We start from the raw sequence: 24,875 nt of genomic DNA, 5'->3' as shown, positions 1-24,875 counted from the left end.
CTTCGCGAAGCGAAGCTGATTGGCTCTCCGGTGTCTGTCAACATTCTAAACAGTCCGGAGCGGCCGCCATCTTGTCTCTCGGTAGGATCGAGAGACAAGATGTGGTGAAAAACGAAGGGGGAAATGAAGGAAAGGGGGCAAGGTAGACCCCTCCTGACCCCCTAGGATTGATGAGGGGGATATTAAAGTGCCCCGCGGGGCAAAAAATAAAAAAGAAAAAATTTTTTGCGATTTTACGCTATAGAGGCGCGTCCCGGTACGCGAACCGGGCAGCTAACCAGGCAGCTAACCGGCAGCGTAGCTGTCAACATTGTAAACAGTCCGGAGCGGCCGCCATCTTGTCTCTCGGTAGGTTCGAGAGACAAGATGTGGTGAAGAAAGAAGGGGGAAATGAAGGAAAGGGGGCAAGGTAAACCCCTCCTGACCCCCTAGGATTGATGAGGGGGATATTAAAGTCCCCCGCAATTTTTCGCGGTAGAGGCGCTTCCCGGTACGCAAACCGGGCAGCTAACCGGCAGCGTAACGGGAGTCCGCCATCTTGTGTTTTTGGAGCGTCCGGTTCGCCTACCGGGTAGCGTCCCGGTAAGCGTAACAAGGGGAAAACCAAGAGAAACAGTAAAAAAAAAATGAAGGGAATAGATTTCCAGCAAACTTGGCAAAATTGTAGGGACTGTTTGTTTGATGTGCCTTTGCAAGGCCTCAAGATATGTGCATGTGTGGATTTTGTCTAATTAAGGTTAAAAAAAATATATATATCTGTAAGCGTGCTCCGGCACGCTTACGTTACGGGTTTTGTTTGCGCTGCAGAGCCGATACGTCACGGTTATGCGACGCGTCATGAGGCGTCTCACGTGGCTACGTGATTCCCCCTCTGGTCTCCACTTGTATCATTAGCGCGGGGATGCCTCCGGGTCACCAGGCGCTTTATAAATCGCTAAATAAATAAATAAATAAATAAATAAAGAATATATTTTACAGCTATAGATATTAGCTTTTAAAAAACCAATGAAATTCACTGAAAAAACCATAGGTTATAGACCATATATAGTTAGGAATTTGCATTTACAAAACCTTGAAAATTCACTGAAAAAACCATAGGTTAGAGACCATATATAGTTAGCTAGACATTTTATTGACATAAAACCAATGAAATTCCATATATAGTTAGTTGCACTAACTATATATCGCGCACCCGCAATCCACTGCTGATGATGTCACATATTACATCATTCATGACATGGTCAGTGACATCACTGATGACATCACTGATGACATCTCAAATGACATCACTGATGACATCTCAAATGACATCTCAAATGACATCACTGATGACATCATGACACACCAATACCAGTTACTACATACGCACTCACTGATTCCTACGTCTACACACACATTCACTCATTCACCCATACAATCACTCATACATACAGTCACTCATTATTACAACACTATCATATGCACTCATACACCTAGTCAGTCCTGTGAAGAATCAATCACACTTCGATTTCCTCATCTATACAGTTAAACACAGAACACCATACTTTTTCACACATATACTAACACATACTTACTCTCTTATACAATCACTGATACAAGTACACATTGATATGCACAGAGTCACACACCTCCCAGCCAGCCACACACACACTCAGTCTTCCATACATCCACTCATTCTTCAATATGTAAAACATATTTAAACTTTACAAAAACACACAGACACTAGATGATGTCATCAGTGATGTCATTTGAGACGTCATCAGTGATGTCATCAGTGATGTCATTTGAGATGTCATCAGTGATGTCATCAGTGATGTCACTGACCATGTCATGAATGATGTAATATGTGACATCATCAGCAGTGGATTGCGGGTGCGCGATATATAGTTAGTGCAACTAACTAAATATGGAATTTCATTGGTTTTATGTCAATAAAATGTCTAGCTAACTATATATGGTCTCTAACCTATGGTTTTTTCAGTGAATATATATATATATATATATATATATATATATATAAATATATATATATATATATATATATTCACCGAAAAAACCATAGGTTATAGACCATATATAGTTAGGAATTAGCATTTAAAAAACCTTATTTTACTCACACAAAACCATTGAAATTCCATATATAGTTAGTTGCACTAACTATATATCGCGCACCCGCAATCCACTGCTGATGATGTCACATATTACATCATTCATGACATGGTCAGTGACATCACTGATGACATCACTGATGACATCTCAAATGACATCACTGATGACATCACTGATGACATCATCCAGTGACTGTGTGTTTCTGTAAAGTTTAAATATGTTTTACATATTGAAGAATGAGTAGATGCTATAAGTGTCTGGACGAAGGATTTAGTAGGTGCATGACTGAATGTATGAGTGAGTGATTAAATGTGTCTCACTGAGTGCATGGGTTAGTGACTAAACTGTCTTAATTTGTGCATCATTATGTCTGTTGTTCTGTAAACTGCTGCATGTGTTGATCAGTAGCTATATGATTAACTATATGGGTTATTGATTGATTGTCCAAGTATTTGTATGGGAGACTGAGTGTGTGTGTGGCTGGCTGGGAGGTGTGTGACTCTGTGCAGATCAATGTGTACTTGTATCAATGATTGTATAAGAAAGTAAGTATGTGTTAGTATATGTTTGAAAATGTAAGGTGCTCTAGGTTTAACTGTATAGACAAGAAAATGGAAGTGTGATTGATTCTTTACAGGACTGACTAGGTGTGTGAGTAAGTCCATGGATGAGTGGCAGAGTGTGAGTGTCTGTATAGGTGTATGAGTGCATATGATAGTGTTGTAAACATGAGTGATTGTATGTATGAATGATTGTATGGGTGAATGAGTGAATGTGTGTGTAGACGTAGGAATCAGTGAGTGCGTATGTAGTAACTAGTATTGGTGTGTCAATGGTTTCAAAAATTATACTCTGTATTTAACACTGGGTGAAACAGAGGTTATATTAAAATGTGAGGAGATGCATTGTATTGTCACATGAATGATATCATCAGTGATGTGGTCATTGATGTCAAATGAGATGTCATCAGTGATGTCATCAGTGATGTCATTTGAGATGTCATCAGTGATGTCATCAGTGATGTCACTGACCATGTCATGAATGATGTAATATGTGACATCATCAGCAGTGGATTGCGGGTGCGCGATATATAGTTAGTGCAACTAACTATATATGGAATTTCAATGGTTTTGTGTGAGTAAAATAAGGTTTTTTAAATGCTAATTCCTAACTATATATGGTCTATAACCTATGGTTTTTTCAGTGAATTTTCAAGGTTTTGTAAATGCTAATTCCTAACTATATATGGTCTATAACCTATGGTTTTTTCAGTGAATTTCAATGGTTTTTTAATAGCAAATATCATAAGCTGTCGAATGTCAAGTACGTGGTAAGTGAAAACATTTTCGTGTTTATGCACACTGATCTGCTTTGAATGGTGCCCCCCCCCCTCATTTCTATTAGGAGTACTCTCTCTTTGCACATAGTGAAGGGTAGTTAACGCAGGCCTTTGCCCCCGTTGTAATACGTCGTGCCTGCTTCTCTCTCCATTTGATTGATTGTTATCCAAGTATTTACTGTTTTAGAATTGGTTCTCTTTGGTTCATTCTCTATTTACAAACAAACACAGAGTCGCAATACTCTGTTTAGTCTTCGCAGATAACGAAAAATCGTGTAAAAAAAAAAGAAAAGGAATCGAGCAAAATCAGTAGGCCACTAATGGGATCTCTTTTTGACCTCGCTAAAATAGAAACATTAGGAACAACCCCTCATGACAAATACAAAACTAGTGAGATGAACTGAACTCCACACAATGATGGCTGCAAAACAGCTTGGCTCCGCCACCCACCCCGCCCAAAATAACGATAAAGAGCGGCTGCCATGATTGGTTGCGGAATGGCCACAACGGAGCTACGAAATGGTGCTGCTCTCATGCTAACCCCAGCTTCAGTCTGAATATCCAGAAACACTGTAGACTACCAATTCGATCAGTTCCGGTAGCGCCCCAATGTAACCCGGTAGAGAAGAACTAGCCCTCCCCTCTTTGACTGATGGTTCTTGTTGCCTGTCCCTTCTGTTGTCATTTAACAGAACTATTTAGCCTGCTGAAAGGGGTTGTGTTCCAACCGCTGGTTGGTGGAGACATTTTGACTATATTCTGGACCTGCGTTGTCGCGTAATGCGTCATATGACGCGCCGCGTTAGCGCATCCGGAAGTCATCCGGGGCGCGCAGCGCGTAACGTAAGCATAACAAGTCATGTGACTTGTTAATAAAACTTTTCATTGGTTCATTTTACTTTTCTTATTCTAATGATGAAAGGCTTGGTCATATGACCTAAAAATTACGCTTTTTATTACTTCCGAACATTATTTTTTCTTAAATATATGTTATAATGTTCCAGGCTAATGTACTTTCCCGGAAAATTTACAACTGTCCTGCAAGTAAAATATATTCTTTTTTCGAGAAAAAGAGCGTTTCTTCGTCCCATGACGGAGCCGTTGAGCAAAAGAGGGTCGACCTGCTGTCTTAGTCGCCGATACGCCTGAATATGAGATTCTTATCGATCACTTTATGTTGCAGGAGTAGAAAACACAACAGCCCATGACCATTTATCTTTACTGCGTTCCTTCGAATTATACCTTTTACCCTTCATGTAATTGGTCTGCTTTATTTCACTTGCCTTTTACTGATTCTAAAACAGTGACTATTATTAAAAACTTTACCAATGTATATACTACTACCATGTTTTCTTTTAAAAACCTTTATTGTGAAAATTTCATTATACAAATACGAGCCTATAACCACGTGGGCCGGCCACGGAGCAAACTGTAATCGTATATGATGAGTAGACATTTACACTGTAGAGGAACGTAACGGGCGGGCCATTAGGTTGCAAGAACTAAGGTGTCTAACAGTTACGGAATCGGTGGACGTACATTTTATAATTAAAATACGACAGGGCCAGTTACAATAAAATTATCTAGATATACATTTGCGGGCAAGTACCATCGGTGACGTTAATTCGAACTTTCAATAGTACAGTAATCAATAACACATCAGAACTTAATATCAATAGGGATGTCGAAATATTCAATCAATTCTCGTCCCCGCCCGCCATGTGCTTCAAAACTGCATACGTATCTCGTGATTTCAAGGTTCTGCAACCAGTACACAACAAGGAGTTACGAGTCCCATTTATTCCGGCGCCATTTTGGGCGAGGACGGGCAGGTTCAGGATATAGTCAAAATGTCTCTACCAACCATCGACTATGATGATGTTCATATGCTGTATTTATTAGAGTAACACTCATCTGTCCACATGAAATTAATTTGCCACAATCTAAACATGTCATTTTAATCTTTCCAAAGTTCTTCTAAATATTTGGGACCGTTTCCCTTGCCTCTGATGCTGTCAGTGCCACTTCTTTGATGAATGTACTAGCAGGTCAAGGGTTCTCCTCCAAATCTCTCTTTTATGCAGCACTATAATTAATTGGTGCCACCTCTCCATATGACGATGCATGGTATAGTTACCATAACTATATTTTTTTTCGGTTCCTCTGGAGAGTTCATCGTGGCAGATGAAGCGTGTAACGTACCGGGCATTTACCTTTTTTTGCATGTACAGGAAAGGAAAAAAAAAATCGAGCGTCCGAGTTCTAAGGTGTCCCAGGGCCATTTTAGTGGACCAGGCCCAAATCCAAAGAACAGGCCGCTATTTTGAGAGTCCTGTTGCAGCCGCCTGTCGCTGTAGCATCAAGAGCAGCCGAAACTCAGCTGAATGGCAACTGAAACGGTAAAGGGGCGCCCCACTACAGCAGACGAGCCTCCACCTAGGAAGGCCCGTTCACGCCGCCTCCCCCCCCCCCCTTCGGGCACCCCACGCCGTTATTCGGAGCAGTATTGTAGGATGGCCACACCAGTGCGGCAACTTGCTAGACATCACCTCGGTGGTAACCGAATCTCAACGCCTTGTGGTGTCTTCTATTCAGAAAACATTGTTATGCTGCCTTCGACCTATTCGCCGCAAGTGCGCACACAACTCAACTGCATAGCTTCCTAGACACCACCTCGGTGCCATCCGGATCTTGGAATCTCAGCGCATTTTGGTGTCTTCTCTTCAGAAAATATTGTTGCGCTGCCTTTGGCCCCATTCGCACATCGGTCCGCTACTGACGCCATCTCACAGGCTAATGGGGCGCCCCACGCCGACTTTCAGCATTGTAGGATGACCACACCAGTACAGCAACTTGCTAGACATCACCTCGGTGCCATCCGGATCTCGGCGCCCCACTGCAGATGAAGTGCCTCTCAACTATGAAACCACCACGGTGACATCCGGATCTTGGCGCGTTGTGCTGCCTTCGGCCTATTCGCACATCGGTCCGCTACTGACGCCATCTCACAGGCTAATGGGGCGCCCCACGCCGACTTTCAGCATTGTAGGATGACCACACCAGTACAGCAACTTGCTAGACATCACCTCGGTGCCATCCGCATCTTGGCATCTCAACGCCTAGTGGTATCTTCCATACAGGAAATGTTGTTGCGCTGCCTTTGACCCCATTCGCACATCGGTCCACAACTTAGACATCACCTCGGTGCCATCCGGATCTTGGCATCTCAGCGCCTTGTGGTGTCAGTCAGAAAATATTTGTTAGACTTGGGCCTTAGGGCAGGTTCACCCCGAATCTTTTTGCCTTTATTTGTGACCCTGTGTAGTGATTTTTGGGTCTTGGCGCACTTTTTTCCCTGTGTCCCAGAGTGAAAGTGCGTGCGTGTAGTATGGCTGGCCTGCCCTCCCATAGGAATGCATGGGGAATGTGTGTGCCCTGGTAGTTCCTGATGTGTGGGGAGTGCAGGCTCGAGTTTAGTATGTATGAACTCGTGAGAGCGAATGCTGCGCAATGGTATGTGCGGCTTGTGTGTGTCTAGAAGGGAAGTGCTACTTCTGGACATTGATGTATGTGTGCAGTGAGGATAGTGGAGCGTGATTGGCTGGAGCTGGCTGGCATGCCAGGCTCCAGGAAGTCTGGATGGGTCTGCCCGGTGGTGAGTGGGAGATCAGCATGAGTGATGTGTGGGAGGAGTAGATCTGTGTCCTGGATGGGCTGGGTTTTTCCCCACACAATGCTGGCTCCGCCCCCCTGTGGTTTGTCTAATGACCCAAGCCTCCCCAGTGAATGAAAGGGGTGGTTGGGCTATCAAGGGTACTCCCAAGCCAGCTGCAACTGGTTTCCCCCCACCCTGCACCTCCTAACAAAGGATTTCTCGGTATAAATATGGGGCTGTGTCCCCACAGAAGTTGTCTACTTGTGGATCCTTGCCAGAGGGGGCTGCTGCTGCTGCTGGGGCCAGGAGGACCGCCACTTGGCTTGTCTCCCTGCCTGGAGACCCAGTGTGCTGGCTCTGGCCCTGCCCTGCCCCCCTGTCTGCCTCCAGACCTTGCTGGAGCTTGTGCTGTGCCTGGAAGCGCTTTTATTGGATTTATAGCGCTAGGAGCGCTTTCCTGGTGCCCCAGCGCTCAATAGCGCTTTGCTTCTATTTTTAGCGCTAGGCGCGCTTTCTGTGGCCCCTAAGCGCTTGGGAGCGCGCTGTATGCAGCCGGTGCCTACCCGGCATCTGTCCGCCTGATTTCGCCGATTTTCGGCGTAGCGAGTGCCACCTCGCTTTATCTTATTAATTGAAGGCCGGTGCCACCCGGCATTGCCCCGTGGTATTTATTTGTTTAAGAGCGGCTGCCCACGCCGCATTGTCCCGTGTTCACCGCCGCAGCCCGGGAGCCCTGAAATCCGTTGCCGGGCCGCTGCCAGTTGCGACCCGGAAGTCCCGCCTCCTGACCCCCAGGGCCGCGCTGCCATTGGCGGCCCCGGCGGAAGTCAGGCGGAGGGAAAGGAGACGAGGCCAGGCGGGAGACCGAGGACGTCTGCTCCCGTGTCTGCGAGGCTCCCGAGTGAGGTGAGGAGCCCCGCGCTGCTCCAGCAGCAAGACACCCGGTGAGTGCCTGAAAGGAGGGAGAGGGGCCGCGGGACACATTGCCGGTGTCCGCCCCTCCCCCATAGCGCGACCTAGCGCTTGTGACTGTTTGGAGCCCCGAGGCTCCTGGGGGCATTTCTGATTCCTGAGTCCCCCGTGGGGGACTCCAACGATCCGGGGCACATTTGTTCTTGAGCCCTAGAGGCTCCGCCCGCATTGGTTCCCGAGAGCCCCGAGTGGCTCAGGGCACTTTCTGTTCTTCGAGCCCAGCGAGGCTCCCGGCCACATTGTCTTTGAGCCCACGAGGCTCTCGCCCCTATTTAGTTAGAGCCCACAGGAGGCTCTGGGGGCATTTCATTGGTTTAGAGCGCAGGAGCTCTACATTGCCTACTTTGTTTTGCGAGCTCAGAGAAGCTCGAGGGGGCAGTTGATTTATTTAGAGCCAGAAAGGCTCACAGCGCCCACAGTTGTTCTAGAGCCCCAGAGAGGCTCTTGGGTGCCATTCATTGTTCTTGAGCCCACCTGGCTCCAACGTTGCCTACTCGCTATTCACAACTGTCCAGCACTTAGTGGACAGTTGCTACGTTTAGGCTTTTGTGTTCTGTGCTGCCTGCGCAGACCTCCCTGACACTGAGACTCAGGGCATTCCGCCCCTTTCGAGGCCAGTTGGCCTGAGGGACATTTTGAGTGTTGTGCTACATGCACCCTGCGCATTGTGATTTCTTTGCTATATGATTCTTGCGCAAAAGTTCTAACCTGCACCTCTGAATGTGTTTTAATGTTACATGTGCAATTCTTGTTTATTATTACCTTTGCTAAAAGTGACCTGCTTAGGTAATTCTTTATGTGTTTATCCCCTTTGCTAAAAGTGACCTGCTTAGAGGATTGTTGGTGTCATTACCTTTGCTAAAAGTGACCTGCTTAGGTAATGCCTTGTTCTTTTATTCCCCTTTGCTAAAAGTAACCTGCTTAGAGGAATGTTGATGTTTAATTGCCTTTGCTAAATGTTACTTGCCTAGGTGATTATTTTAGGTTTCCTTCCCCCTGCGTGATTTCCCTACAGAGACTAGGGTGGCGTAGGAGGTGATAGGTTTTCCTTCCATAGGTTTCCTAGCTCCCTGCGTGATTTCCCTACAGAGACTAGGGTGGCGTAGTAGGTGATAGGTTTTCCTTCCATAGGTCCTAGCTCCCTGCGTGATTTCCCTACAGAGACTAGGGTGGCGTAGGAGGTATTTTCTCTTTACCAGTAGTTACTGGTTGTATGCTACATTTACTATTTCTGTGTTACAGTCATTGTATGTTGATGTGCTAAAGTGTTATACCTACAAGTATTATTTCTAACAAGTGCATACCCCTAACAGTGGTCCAGGTGGCCCTGTCCTGTACATAATCCCTTGTAAATCTTGCCCGTGCCTGTTGGCACATTGTAAAGTGTGTGTGTTATCTAATGTGTTTTTATTATTATAATACAAAGGCTATTTTTGATATAACCTTGTGTGGAGTTTCCTTTGTGGTGGGCCTTTGGTTGTTGTCGCTGGGGTGCACGCGCAAACGCTTTACACATCGCCTCTGAGATTAGCCTTGCTGCTCGCGCCACGTTACCTAGAGGGTGAGCGGGGGTTATCTTGGTGTGTGACTCCCTAGCCCTGACCTTAGAAATGGTGATCCCTGACTGACCTCGACGCGAGTCTTGGCCGGCCAGGGTCCCGTTTCTAACATTGGTGGCTAGCGGTGCGGATTGGACTTGCGTTTGCGTTGTACCACAGTGGCGACAGGCCACACTTCAAAACTCTGCAATTTTAGATAACCACATTTTGGGATTATTGTTTTTTAGGGAAGTTCAGTTTTGCTTCTCCTGAAAGGTGTCATTTGTATTTTGTCCAGTACCTTGTTTCCCCGCCCTGCTCCCAGAGTTTGGTACCTGTGTCGCTAGTGGTCAGGTTGAGATAATCAGGGGTGGTAGAAACTGCCTTACCAGTCCGAGGGGAGGGTTGTGTGTGAATGAGTGTGTGTTACGCTGGATAGTGGAGTGCAAGTTCTGAGATAGGAATCTTGCTGAATTTTGTTAATTGTGTACTCCTGTGTAAGCTCAGACCCCCAGGTTCCCTGTGTCAAACTCTTCTTGAGAACGTCCGCCAAAATGGAGCCTGTTTTTGATCTCTGTTGTCTTTTTAGGTACAGTAGGTCAGAGCTGGTCAGATTCTGTGAAGAGGGAGGCATGGAGGTGAGTGTGTCGGATACTCAGTCCCAGCTTAGGGACAGCCTGATCCAATGGCAAAAGGGTCAGTGGGATCTTGAGTACAGTGAGAGAGAGAGGGCCCGGGCCGCACGTCATGAGGATGGTGAGTCTGTTGGGAGCCCTGAAGATTCTGATGAAGAATGTGAGTTGTATGAGGATGACAGTGGATGGATGTCAGCAGATAGTGAGGACCCCATAGATAGGGAGTCCCTTGCTGGGTCCAGTGTCAGCGCCCCATCCCTTGCCCTGTCCCCAGAGGAGTGGTTGGATAGGAAGGAAGAGAGGGCCTTGTTCAGGGAGAGTAGGTTATCCCCTGAGTGCAATTGTAATTGTCTGGATTCCCCATGGAGGGTGGAGTCCAGTGGTGGCAGCTTTTTAAATATAAGTGTAGACCGTCCCACTCCCAGTTCCCCGAGTATGGTACCTGTTTCCCCAGAAGAGGAGTTAAGGTTGAGATTCAGGAATCTTAAAAAACTGCCTCACCAGTCTTGGGAAGATTTTGAGGACGAATGTTGTGGGACACTGTTTGATTGGGTAAAGGTTCACACGGAAGATGATTTTGACATCTTTTTTGATTTGATTGTCAAAGAGCACCTGCTCAGTTGTTGTTCCCCAGGGTTGCGCACACACCTGTTGGGGTGTGGATTGTCTGGCGCATGTGAGCTGGCAGCGGAAGCAGAGCGATGGGACAGTGCGAAAGGTTCTTTTGAGTCACTAGTGAGTGATTCCAACAATAGTGGGTCAGGTTTTCTCCAACCCAGTGTGGTGGAGGAGGGTGAGAGTAGCCCAGCTAGGTCCTTGGTTAGTGAGAAGGGTGTAGGGGCTGACTGCCTGTCTCAGTGGAGCGGTAGTGAGTGTGTGACCGAGAGTCCCCAGATGCCCGAAGCCCTGTCACAGAGCCTGGATGGTTTCTTTAGGGAACACCAGGAAAGGAACCTAGACTTGCCTGTTAGTTCACTTGAGGGAGATCTCCTAGTGTGTAGAGAACCTGGAGCATCTGTAAGCGGAGCTTCCATGCTTCCAGAGTCTGGCGGTACCGCTCCAGGAGGGAGAGTACAGAAGTCCAGTGAAAGGAGTGATTTGGGGATGTTGTGTGAATCCCCAGAAGTCCTGGAGTGCCAGGCATTGGTTCCACCAAAGGTTGTAGACCGGAGGTTGGAAGGCCAGGTTCAGGATCAGCCTGACCTGAAGGGTGGGACTACTGTAATCAGTGTCCTGACCAGTTCTTTCTCCAGAAGTACCGCCCCGGTTGGGAGGGAGCAGGACTCTGGAAGGGGGTGCAGAGGGTGGGAAAGCCCACCTCTGACCCCGGTACCACCTGAGGGGTTAAACCCTAGGTTGGGAGAATGTTGTTTAGAGGGGACCCCTCGCAGGAGGAGGAGGAACCCTAGGAGAAGAGGTAAGGGGAGGAGAACCTTCCCTGAGGCTCCTGGTCCACCTAAGGTTGTAGACCCTAGGCTGGAGAACCAGTGGAAGTCTAGCCCTGTCTTGCAGACAGGAAGAGTGGAAAATGGCTGTTATGTGCCAGGGGTTACTACCCCCCACTTTGTGAGTATACAGGATCCAGTGGTACCTGGATGGCCTAGGGCCTGGTCCTCGCCGAGGGCAGCTGGAGAGTATCAGTGGGGTACCCCAGTTAGTCCCTACAGTAGTTTTAGAAGGAACCCTAGGGGTTCACCGTGGCGTAAAACAGGAAGGTGTCCCTGCAGTTGTGGGCCCGCGTCCTTGTTTTATCGCCCCAAGCAGGGAAGTCCATCACGGTGGTGATCGGTCTGCCCTGCGTTTTGGCTGGAAGGGGGTCGTGTTAGACTTGGGCCTTAGGGCAGGTTCACCCCGAATCTTTTTGCCTTTATTTGTGACCCTGTGTAGTGATTTTTGGGTCTTGGCGCACTTTTTTCCCTGTGTCCCAGAGTGAAAGTGCGTGCGTGTAGTATGGCTGGCCTGCCCTCCCATAGGAATGCATGGGGAATGTGTGTGCCCTGGTAGTTCCTGATGTGTGGGGAGTGCAGGCTCGAGTTTAGTATGTATGAACTCGTGAGAGCGAATGCTGCGCAATGGTATGTGCGGCTTGTGTGTGTCTAGAAGGGAAGTGCTACTTCTGGACATTGATGTATGTGTGCAGTGAGGATAGTGGAGCGTGATTGGCTGGAGCTGGCTGGCATGCCAGGCTCCAGGAAGTCTGGATGGGTCTGCCCGGTGGTGAGTGGGAGATCAGCATGAGTGATGTGTGGGAGGAGTAGATCTGTGTCCTGGATGGGCTGGGTTTTTCCCCACACAATGCTGGCTCCGCCCCCCTGTGGTTTGTCTAATGACCCAAGCCTCCCCAGTGAATGAAAGGGGTGGTTGGGCCATCAAGGGTACTCCCAAGCCAGCTGCAACTGGTTTCCCCCCACCCTGCACCTCCTAACAAAGGATTTCTCGGTATAAATATGGGGCTGTGTCCCCACAGAAGTTGTCTACTTGTGGATCCTTGCCAGAGGGGGCTGCTGCTGCTGCTGGGGCCAGGAGGACCGCCACTTGGCTTGTCTCCCTGCCTGGAGACCCAGTGTGCTGGCTCTGGCCCTGCCCTGCCCCCCTGTCTGCCTCCAGACCTTGCTGGAGCTTGTGCTGTGCCTGGAAGCGCTTTTATTGGATTTATAGCGCTAGGAGCGCTTTCCTGGTGCCCCAGCGCTCAATAGCGCTTTGCTTCTATTTTTAGCGCTAGGCGCGCTTTCTGTGGCCCCTAAGCGCTTGGGAGCGCGCTGTATGCAGCCGGTGCCTACCCGGCATCTGTCCGCCTGATTTCGCCGATTTTCGGCGTAGCGAGTGCCACCTCGCTTTATCTTATTAATTGAAGGCCGGTGCCACCCGGCATTGCCCCGTGGTATTTATTTGTTTAAGAGCGGCTGCCCACGCCGCATTGTCCCGTGTTCACCGCCGCAGCCCGGGAGCCCTGAAATCCGTTGCCGGGCCGCTGCCAGTTGCGACCCGGAAGTCCCGCCTCCTGACCCCCAGGGCCGCGCTGCCATTGGCGGCCCCGGCGGAAGTCAGGCGGAGGGAAAGGAGACGAGGCCAGGCGGGAGACCGAGGACGTCTGCTCCCGTGTCTGCGAGGCTCCCGAGTGAGGTGAGGAGCCCCGCGCTGCTCCAGCAGCAAGACACCCGGTGAGTGCCTGAAAGGAGGGAGAGGGGCCGCGGGACACATTGCCGGTGTCCGCCCCTCCCCCATAGCGCGACCTAGCGCTTGTGACTGTTTGGAGCCCCGAGGCTCCTGGGGGCATTTCTGATTCCTGAGTCCCCCGTGGGGGACTCCAACGATCCGGGGCACATTTGTTCTTGAGCCCTAGAGGCTCCGCCCGCATTGGTTCCCGAGAGCCCCGAGTGGCTCAGGGCACTTTCTGTTCTTCGAGCCCAGCGAGGCTCCCGGCCACATTGTCTTTGAGCCCACGAGGCTCTCGCCCCTATTTAGTTAGAGCCCACAGGAGGCTCTGGGGGCATTTCATTGGTTTAGAGCGCAGGAGCTCTACATTGCCTACTTTGTTTTGCGAGCTCAGAGAAGCTCGAGGGGGCAGTTGATTTATTTAGAGCCAGAAAGGCTCACAGCGCCCACAGTTGTTCTAGAGCCCCAGAGAGGCTCTTGGGTGCCATTCATTGTTCTTGAGCCCACCTGGCTCCAACGTTGCCTACTCGCTATTCACAACTGTCCAGCACTTAGTGGACAGTTGCTACGTTTAGGCTTTTGTGTTCTGTGCTGCCTGCGCAGACCTCCCTGACACTGAGACTCAGGGCATTCCGCCCCTTTCGAGGCCAGTTGGCCTGAGGGACATTTTGAGTGTTGTGCTACATGCACCCTGCGCATTGTGATTTCTTTGCTATATGATTCTTGCGCAAAAGTTCTAACCTGCACCTCTGAATGTGTTTTAATGTTACATGTGCAATTCTTGTTTATTATTACCTTTGCTAAAAGTGACCTGCTTAGGTAATTCTTTATGTGTTTATCCCCTTTGCTAAAAGTGACCTGCTTAGAGGATTGTTGGTGTCATTACCTTTGCTAAAAGTGACCTGCTTAGGTAATGCCTTGTTCTTTTATTCCCCTTTGCTAAAAGTAACCTGCTTAGAGGAATGTTGATGTTTAATTGCCTTTGCTAAATGTTACTTGCCTAGGTGATTATTTTAGGTTTCCTTCCCCCTGCGTGATTTCCCTACAGAGACTAGGGTGGCGTAGGAGGTGATAGGTTTTCCTTCCATAGGTTTCCTAGCTCCCTGCGTGATTTCCCTACAGAGACTAGGGTGGCGTAGGAGGTATTTTCTCTTTACCAGTAGTTACTGGTTGTATGCTACATTTACTATTTCTGTGTTACAGTCATTGTATGTTGATGTGCTAAAGTGTTATACCTACAAGTATTATTTCTAACAAGTGCATACCCCTAACAGTGGTCCAGGTGGCCCTGTCCTGTACATAATCCCTTGTAAATCTTGCCCGTGCCTGTTGGCACATTGTAAAGTGTGTGTGTTATCTAATGTGTTTTTATTATTATAATACAAAGGCTATTTTTGATATAACCTTGTGTGGAGTTTCCTTTGTGGTGGGCCTTTGGTTGTTGTCGCTGGGGTGCACGCGCAAACGCTTTACACATCGCCTCTGAGATTAGCCTTGCTGCTCGCGCCACGTTACCTAGAGGGTGAGCGGGGGTTATCTTGGTGTGTGACTCCCTAGCCCTGACCTTAGAAATGGTGATCCCTGACTGACCTCGACGCGAGTCTTGGCCGGCCAGGGTCCCGTTTCTAACAATATTGTTGCGCTGCCTTTGGCCCCATTCGCACATCAGTCCGCTACTGACACCATTTCACAGGCCAACAGGGCGCCCCACGCCGACTTTTACCATTGTAGGATGGCCACACCAGTGCCACAACTTGCTAGACACCACCTCGGTGCCATCCGGATCTTGGCATCTCAGCGCCTTGTGGTGTCTTCTATTCCGAAAATATTGTTGCGCTGCCTTTGGCCCCATTCGCACATCGGTCCGCTACTGCCGCCATCTCACAGGCCAACGGGGCGCCCCACGCCGACTTTCAACATTGTAGGATGGCCACACCAGTGCGGCAACTTACTAGACACCACCTCGGTGCCATCCGGATCTTGGCGCGTTGTGCTGCCTTCGGCCTATTCGCACATCGGTCCGCTACTGACGCAAACTCACAGGCCAACGGGGCGCCCCACGCCGACTTTCAGCATTGTAGGATGGCCACACCAGTGCTGCAACTTGCTGGACACCACCTCGGTGCCATCCGGATCTTGGCGCGTTGTATTGCCTTCGGCCTATTCGCACATCGGTCCGCTACTGACGCCGCCTCACGTGCCAACGTATTTTCTCCGCATTTTATACCCTATGCCGCATAACAGGTCATGTGACTTGTTTATAAAACTTTTCATTGGTTCATTTTACTTTTGGTTTCCTAATGATGGAAGGCTTGATCATATGACCTAAAAACAACACTTTTCATTGGATGAAAACTTTTTTTTTTTCCCAAACGATGAAAGCCCCACCTTGTTTCTGGATGTTTCAGACTGAAGCTGGCTTCAGCATGAGAGCACCACCATCTCGTAGCTCCGTCGTGGTCATTCCGCGAGCAATCATGGCAACCGCTCCCCACCAGAAGCCTACAGGAGTCGGGGGCCCCCAAAACTTTTGATAAATCCTCAAGGCGGAGGGGACGCTTTCGAGAATGGGGTCCAAGACCTAGCAGACAAGCGTCCGATTTCCAAGGTGTCCCAGGGCCATTTCAGTGGACCAGGCCCAAAAAGGAAACAGCCTGCCGCCATTTTGAGAGTCCTGTGACAGCCGCCTATCGCTGCACCGCAAGAGTGGGCGCAACTCAGCTAAATTGCGGCTTTTGACACAGTGGACCAAAAACGGACGGAATGGCAACTGAAACGGTAAAGGGGCGCCCCACTACAACAGATGACACTCCACCTGGAGAGGCCCGTTCACGCCGCCTCCCCCGGGGCGCCCCACGCCGTTATTCGGAGCAGCATTGTAGGATACCAAAACCAGTGCGGCAACTTACTGGACATCACCTTGGTGCCATCGTTCTGCTGCCTTGGAACTATTCGCACAACAGTTTGCTACTGATGACCCACCCCCCGTGACGCCCCACGCCAGAAATCTGGACGTTGTGCTGCGTTGGGACTATTCGCACAGCCGACCGCTACTTCGTTGTTTTTCCCTAAAAATGTTTATATGTTATTACTGTTTTTGTTTTCTTGTATATATTTATAAGTTATTAAAGTTTTATAATCTTACTACTTTGTTGGAGTGCTATATATTTTTAATGTGACACATAATTGTAAAAACTTTGATGTACAAAGAGTCATCCCTGGAATCTTCCGCTTCAGGCTCGGTCCCCTCCCCAATCACAATACAGGATGGTTTTCAGATAATAGGAACGCGTCTGCTGTGACGGATCTCATCGAGTGTGGGCCTTGATCTACTATAACTCCTTTGAAGAGGGGTGATTCTTTACAGCTGGGGCCATAAACTACATCTGCAGGGCTAGCTGATACCCTAGGACCGGCCTGGACAATCGGACACAGAGGAAAAGGAGTGTCAGAGGGTGCGGTAGTGAATAGGGCGAAAAGGAGGTGTCGGGCGGGCACAGGGTGTGATTCTCAGGGAAGAGCAGCGCAGATGGGGGGTGGTTTATTACCCATGCATAAGACAGAGAGCGGGGGTGACCACTGCCTGGGGGAGATGCTTGCGAGGGTGGGGAGTCATGCTAAGGATCGACAGCGTGCACAGAGTGGGTCTGGTCAAGGCATCTAAAATGACTGCCGTGCACGACAAAAGTGTGGCATTTGAAAAAAGGCAAGATGGCGCAGACAATGTTTTTCAACACTTCCTGATTTCCTTCGAATCGAACGTTAACAGACGTTGGGGCATATTACCAAAGTTAAGCGATATTTATCCCTAACGATGCTTAGCAACGATTTTTTTACCGCTAAGCATCGTCAGAAATTATCGCAGATAAACCTTGCTATTATCAAGGTTTATCGCAAATACGATAAAAAACGACCGCAATGCATTAATATCGCTGAAAACTCAGCGATATTCATGCATTACCGAGCTAATGCTCTTAGCCATGTTATCCACCTCCCATTGGATAACATGCCTTAGAACTGCTCAGGGCAGGTGCTAGCTTTTGGAGATATTCGCGCTTATCGCGAATATTTCCAAAAGTTGATAATAGGAGATAGCGATGTTAGCGACTGTTTCCAGTCGCTAACATCTTGGCATGCCCACTTTGCATGTCATTAGTGATAAATATCACTCACATGCAAAGTGGGGCCCAAGATGGTCGCTATCTCCTACTAGCCGTCGCTAACTGGTGTTAGCAACAGCTAGGTAATACAGATATAATTTTATCTCCGCGAAGCGGAGCGCTGTTACAGATATATATCTTTTTTTGAACGTTAATTTCTCAAAATCCACTGGAGCACATATATTGAGACCTAGCAAAGGCACATCGGACTACCAGTCCCTACAATTTTGCCAAGTTTCGTGCAAATCCATTCAGCCGTTCGATTATTATTATTATTTTTTTTTTTGCCCCGCGGGGCCCTCATCAGGGGCAAAAAAAAAAAATAATAATAATAATCGAACGGCTGAATGGATTTGCACGAAACTTGGTAAAATATTAGGGACTGGTAGCCCGATGTGCCTTTGCTATGTCTCAATATATGTGCTTCAGTGCATTTTGAGAAATTAACGTTCAAAAACAAGATATATATCTGTAACAGCGCTCCGCTTCGCGGAGATAAAATTATATCTGTATTACCTAGCTGTTGCTAACACCAGTTAGCGACGGCTAGTAGGAGATAGCGACCATCTTGGGTCCCACTTTGCATGTGAGTGATATTTATCACTAATGACATGCAAAGTGGGCATGCCAAGATGTTAGCGACTGGAAACAGTCCTATTATCAACTTTTGGAAATATTCGAGATAAGCGCGAATATCTCCAAAAAGTAACAGCTGCCCTGAGCAGTTCTTAGCCATGTTATCCAATGGGAGGTGGATAACATGGCTAAGAGCATTAGCTCGGTAATGCATGAATATCGCGGAGTTTTCAGCGATATTAATGCATTGCGCTCGTTTTTTATCGTATTTGCGATAAACCTTGATAATAGCAAGGTTTATCTGCGATAATTTCTGACGGTAAAAAAATCTTTGCAATGCATCGTTAGGGATAAATATCGCTTAACTTTGGTAATATGCCCCAACGTCTGTTAACGTTCGATTCGAAGGAAATCAGGAATTGTTGAAAAACATTGTGTGCGCCATCTTGTCTTTTTTCAAATGCCACACTTTTGTCGTGCACGGCAGCCATTTTAGATGCCTTGACCAGACCCACTCTGTGCACGCTGTCGATCCTTAGCATGGCTCCCCACCCTCGCAAGCATCTCACCCAGGCAGTGGTCACCCCCGCTCTCTGTCTTATGCATGGGTAATAAACCTCCCCCCATCTGCGCTGCTCTTCCCTGAGAATCACACCCTGTGCCCGCCCGACACCTCCCTTTCGCCCTATTCACTACCGCACCCTCTGACACTCCTTTTCCTCTGTGTCCGATTGTCCAGGCCGGTCCTAGGCTATCAGCTAGCCCTGCAGATGTAGTTTATGGCCACAGCTGTAAAGAATCACCCCTCTTCAAAGGAGTTATAGTAGATCAAGGCCCAAACTCGATGAGATCCGTCACAGCAGAAGCGTTGCTATTATCTGAAAACCATCCTGTATTGTGATTGGGGAGGGGACCGAGCGTGAAGCGGAAGATTCCAGGGATGACTCTTTGTACATCAAAGTTTTTACAATTATGTGTCACATTAAAAATATATAGCACTCCGACAAAGTAGTAAGATTATAAAACTTTAATAATTTATAAATATATACAAGAAAACAAAAATAGTAATAACATATAAACATTTTTAGAGAAAAACAACGAAGTAGCGGTCGGCTGTGCGAATAGTCCCAACGCAGCACAACGTCCAGATTTCCGGCGTGGGGCGTCGCGGGGGGTGGGTCATCAGTAGCAAACTGTTGTGCGAATAGTTCCAAGGCAGCAGAACGCGCCGAAATCTAGATGACACGAAAGTGATGTCTAGTAAGTTGCCACCCAGCAAATAACGGCGTGGGGCGTCGCGGGGGGTGGGTCATCAGTAGCAAACTGTTGTGCGAATAGTTCCAAGGCAGCAGAACGATGGCACCAAGGTGATGTCCAGTAAGTTGCCGCACTGGTTTTGGTATCCTACAATGCTGCTCCGAATAACGGCGTGGAGCGCCCCGGGGGAGGCGGCGTGAACGGGCCTCTCCAGGTGGAGTCTCATCTGTTTTAGTGGGGCGCCCCTTTACCGTTTCAGTTGCCATTCCGTCCGCTTTTGGTCCACTGTGTCAAAATCCGCCATTCAGCTGAGTTGCGCCCACTCTTGCGGTGCAGCGATAGGCGGCTGCCACAGGACTCTCAAAATGGCGGCAGGCTCTTTCCTTTTTGGGCGTGGTCCACTGAAATGGCCCTGGGACACCTTGGAAATCGGACGCTTGTCTGCTAGGTCTTGGACCCCATTCTCGAAAGCGTCCCCTCCGCCTTGAGAATTCATCAAAAGTTTTGGGGGCCCCGACTCCTGCAGGCTTCTGGTGGGGAGCGGCTGCCATGATTGCTCGCGGAATGACCACGACGGAGCTACGAGATGGTGGTGCTCTCATGGTGACGCCAGTTTAGTCTGAAACATCCAGAAACAAGGTGGGGCTTTCATCGTTTGGGGGAAAAAAAAAGTTTTCATCCAATGAAAAGTGTTGTTTTTAGGTCATATGATCAAGCCTTCCATCATTAGGAAACCAAAAGTAAAATGAACCAATGAAAAGTTTTATAAACAAGTCACATGACCTGTTATGCGGCATAGGGTATAAAATGCGGAGAAAATACGTTGGCACGTGAGGCGGCGTCAGTAGCGGACCGATGTGCGAATAGGCCGAAGGCAATACAACGCGACAAGATCCGGATGGCACCGAGGTGGTGTCATAGTTGAGAGTTCTGAGCAGCGGTTGTAACACTGTCTGAAGCTTATTTGCAGCTGCTGCAGCTTCACTACGCGCCAAGATCCGGATGGCACCGAGGTGGTGTGTAGCAAGTTGCCGCACTGGTGTGGCCATCCTACAATGCTGAAAGTTGGCGTGGGGCGCCCCGTTGGCCTGTGAGTTTGCGTCAGTAGCGGACCGATGTGCGAATAGGCCGAAGGCAGCACAACGCGCCAAGATCCGGATGGCACCGAGGTGGTGTCTAGTAAGTTGTCGCACTTCTGTGGCCATCCTACAATGTTGAAAGTCGGCGTGGGGCGCCCCGTTGGCCTGTGAGATGGTGTCAGTAGCGGACTGATGTGTGAATGGGGCCAAAGGCAGCGCAACAATATTTTCTACTATATTTCCGGAGTAGAAGACACCACAAGGCGCTGAGATGCCAAGATCCGGATGGCACCGAGGTGGTGTGTAGCAAGTTGCCGCACTGGTGTGGCCATCCTACAATGCTGAAAGTCGGCGTGGGGCGCCCCGTTGGCCTGTGAGATGGCGTCAGTAGCGGACCGATGTGCGAATAGGCCGAAGGCAGCACAACAATATTTTCTGACTGACACCACAAGGCGCTGAGATGCCAAGATCCGGATGGCACCGAGGTGATGTCTAAGTTGCGGACTGATGTGCGAATGGGGCCAAAGGCAGCGTAACAATATTTTTTGTATGGAAGATACCACTAGGCGTTGAGATGCCAAGATTCGGATGGCACTGAGGTGATGTCTAGCAAGTTGGTGTGGTCATCCTACAATGCTGAAACTCGGCGTGGGTCGCCCCATTAGCCTGTGAGATGGCGTCAGTAGCGGACCGATGTGCGAATAGGCCGAAGGCAGCACAACGCGCCAAGATCCGGATGTCACCGTGGTGGTTTCATAGTTGAGAGGCACTTCATCTGCAGTGGGGCGCCGAGATCCGGATGGCACCGAGGTGATGTCTAGCAAGTTGCTGTACTGGTGTGGTCATCCTACAATGCTGAAACTCGGCGTGGGTCGCCCCATTAGCCTGTGAGATGGCGTCAGTAGCGGACCGATGTGCGAATAGGCCGAAGGCAGCACAACGCGCCAAGATCCGGATGTCACCGTGGTGGTTTCATAGTTGAGAGGCACTTCATCTGCAGTGGGGCGCCGAGATCCGGATGGCACCGAGGTGATGTCTAGCAAGTTGCTGTACTGGTGTGGTCATCCTACTATGCTGAAACTCGGCGTGGGTCGCCCCATTAGCCTGTGAGATGGCGTCAGTAGCGGACCGATGTGCGAATAGGCCGAAGGCAGCACAACGCGCCAAGATCCGGATGTCACCGTGGTGGTTTCATAGTTGAGAGGCACTTCATCTGCAGTGGGGCGCCGAGATCCGGATGGCACCGAGGTGATGTCTAGCAAGTTGCTGTACTTGTGTGGTCATCCTACAATGCTGAAACTCGGCGTGGGTCGCCCCATTAGCCTGTGAGATAGCTGTTCTTTGGATTTGGGCCTGGTCCACCAAAATGGCCCTGGGACACCTTAGAACTCGGACGCTCGATTTTTTTTTCCTTTCCTGTACATGCAAAAAAAGGTAAATGCCCGGTACGTTACACGCTTCATCTGCCACGATGAACTCTCCAGAGGAACCGAAAAAAAATATAGTTGTGGTAACTATACCATGCATCGTCATATGGAGAGGTGGCACCAATTAATTATAGTGCTGCATAAAAGAGAGATTTGGAGGAGAACCCCTGACCTGCTAGTACATTCATCAAAGAAGTGGCACTGAGAGCTTCAGAGGCAAGGGAAACGGTCCCAAATATTTAGAAGAACTTTGGAAAGATTAAAATGACATGTTTAGATTGTGGCAAATTAATTTCATGTGGACAGATGAGTGTTACTCTAATAAATACAGCATATGAACATCATCATAGTCGATGGTTGGTAGAGACATTTTGACTATATCCTGGACCTGCCCGTCCTCGCCCAAAATGGCGCCAGAATAAATGGGACTCGTAACTCCTTGTTGTGTACTGGTTGCAGAACCTTGAAATCACGAGATACGTATGCAGTTTTGAAGCACATGGCGGGCGGGGACGAGAATTGATTGAATATTTCGACATCCCTATTGATATTAAGTTCTGATGTGTTATTGATTACTGTACTGTTGAAAGTTCGAATTAACGTCACCCATGGTACTTGCCCGCAAATGTATATCTAGATAATTTTATTGTAACTGGCCCTGTCGTATTTTAATTATAAAATGTACGTCCACCGATTCCGTAACTGTTAGACACCTTAGTTCTTGCAACCTAATGGCCCGCCCGTTACGTTCCTCTACAGTGTAAATGTCTATTCATCATATACGATTACAGTTTGCTCTGTGGCAGGCCCACGTGGTTATAGGCTCGTATTTGTATAATGAAATTTTCTCAATAAAGGTTTTTAAAAGAAAACATGGTAGTAGTATATACATTGGTAAAGTTTTTAATAATAGTGACTGTTTTAGAATCATTAAAAGGCAAGTGAAATAAAGCAGACCAATTACATGAAGGGTAAAAGGTATAATACGAAGGAACGCAGTAAAGATAAATGGTCAAGGGCTGTTGTGTTTTCTATTCCTGCAACATAAAGTGATCGATAAGAATCTCATATTCAGGCGTATCGGCGACTAAGACAGCAGGTCGACCCTCTTTTGCTCAACGGCTCCGTCATGGGACGAAGAAACGCTCTTTTTCTCGAAAAAAGAATATATTTTACTTGCAGGACAGTTGTAAAATTTCCGGGAAAGTACATTAGCCTGGAACATTATAACATATATTTAAGAAAAAATAATGTTCGGAAGTAATGAAAAGCGTAATTTTTAGGTCATATGACCAAGCCTTTCATCATTACAATAAGAAAAGTAAAATGAACCAATGAAAAGTTTTATTAACAAGTCACATGACTTGTTATGCTTACGTTACGCGCTGCGCGCCCCGGATGACTTCCGGATGCGCTAACGCGGCGCGTCATATGACGCATTACGCGACAACGCAGGTACAGAATATAGTCAAAATGTCTCCACCAACCAGCGGTCGGAACACAACCCCTTTCAGCAGGCTAAATAGTTCTGTTAAATGACAACAGAAGGGACAGGCAACAAGAACCATCAGTCAAAGAGGGGAGAGCTAGTTCTTCTCTACCGGGTTACATTGGGGCGCTACCGGAACTGATCGAATTGGTAGTCTACAGTGTTTCTGGATGTTTCAGACTGAAGCTGGGGTTAGCATGAGAGCAGCACCATTTCGTAGCTCCGTCGTGGTCATTCCGCAACCAATCATGGCAGCCGTTCTTTATCGTTATTTTGGGCGGGGTGGGTGGCGGAGCCGAGCTGTTTTGCAGCCATCATTGTGTGGAGTTCAGTTCATCTCACTAGTTTTGTATTTGTCATGAGGGGTTGTTCCTAATGTTTCTATTTTAGCGAGGTCAAAAAGAGATCCCATTAGTGGCCTACTGATTTTGCTCGATTCCTTTTCTTTTTTTTTTACACGATTTTTCGTTATCTGCAAAGACTAAACAGAGTATTGCGACTCTGTGTTTGTTTGTAAATAGAGAATGAACCAAAGAGAACTAATTCTAAAACAGTAAATACTTGGATAACAATGAATCAAATGGAGAGAGAAGCAGGCACGACGGATTACAATGGGGGCAAAGACCTGCGTTAACTACCTTTCACTATCTGCAAAGAGAGAGTACTCCTAATAGAAATGAGGGGGGGGGGGCACCATTCAAAGCAGATCAGTGTGCATAAACACGAAAATGTTTTCACTTACCACGTACTTGACATTCGACAGCTTATGATATTTGCTATTAAAAAACCATTGAAATTCACTGAAAAAACCATAGGTTATAGACCATATATAGTTAGGAATTAGCATTTACAAAACCTTGAAAATTCACTGAAAAAACCATAGGTTATAGACCATATATAGTTAGGAATTAGCATTTAAAAAACCTTATTTTACTCACACAAAACCATTGAAATTCCATATATAGTTAGTTGCACTAACTATATATCGCGCACCTGCAATCCACTGCTGATCATGTCACATATTACATCATTCATGACATGGTCAGTGACATCACTGATGACATCACTGATGACATCTCAAATGACATCACTGATGACATCACTGATGACATCTCATTTGACATCATTCTTGTGCTAATACGATAAACCTCTTCAGACTCTAATATAACCTTAGATACACTCAGTGTATACAGACACTCACACACTTCCACTCATCCATGGAGTTACTCACACACCCAGTCAGTCATGCAAAGAAACAATCTCATCACCATTTCTTCAACTATACAGTTAAACACACCTTACTTATTGAAACATATACTAACACATATTTACTCTCTTATACAATCCCTGATACAAGTTCACAATGATCGATACAACCACTCACTCATTCGGTGGCTCTCATGCACAGTTATTTATATATGCCAACTCTCACATGTACTGTGTTTTACATATGTACTTACTATGACATGTAGCATTGAGATAT

The sequence above is a fragment of the Lissotriton helveticus genome, chromosome 10 (genome assembly GCF_964261635.1).
Source record: "Lissotriton helveticus chromosome 10, aLisHel1.1, whole genome shotgun sequence".
In the NCBI taxonomy this organism is placed as follows: domain Eukaryota; kingdom Metazoa; phylum Chordata; class Amphibia; order Caudata; family Salamandridae; genus Lissotriton; species Lissotriton helveticus.
The sequence above is the reverse complement of the archived record's forward strand: the minus strand, read 5'-3'. Positions refer to the sequence as shown.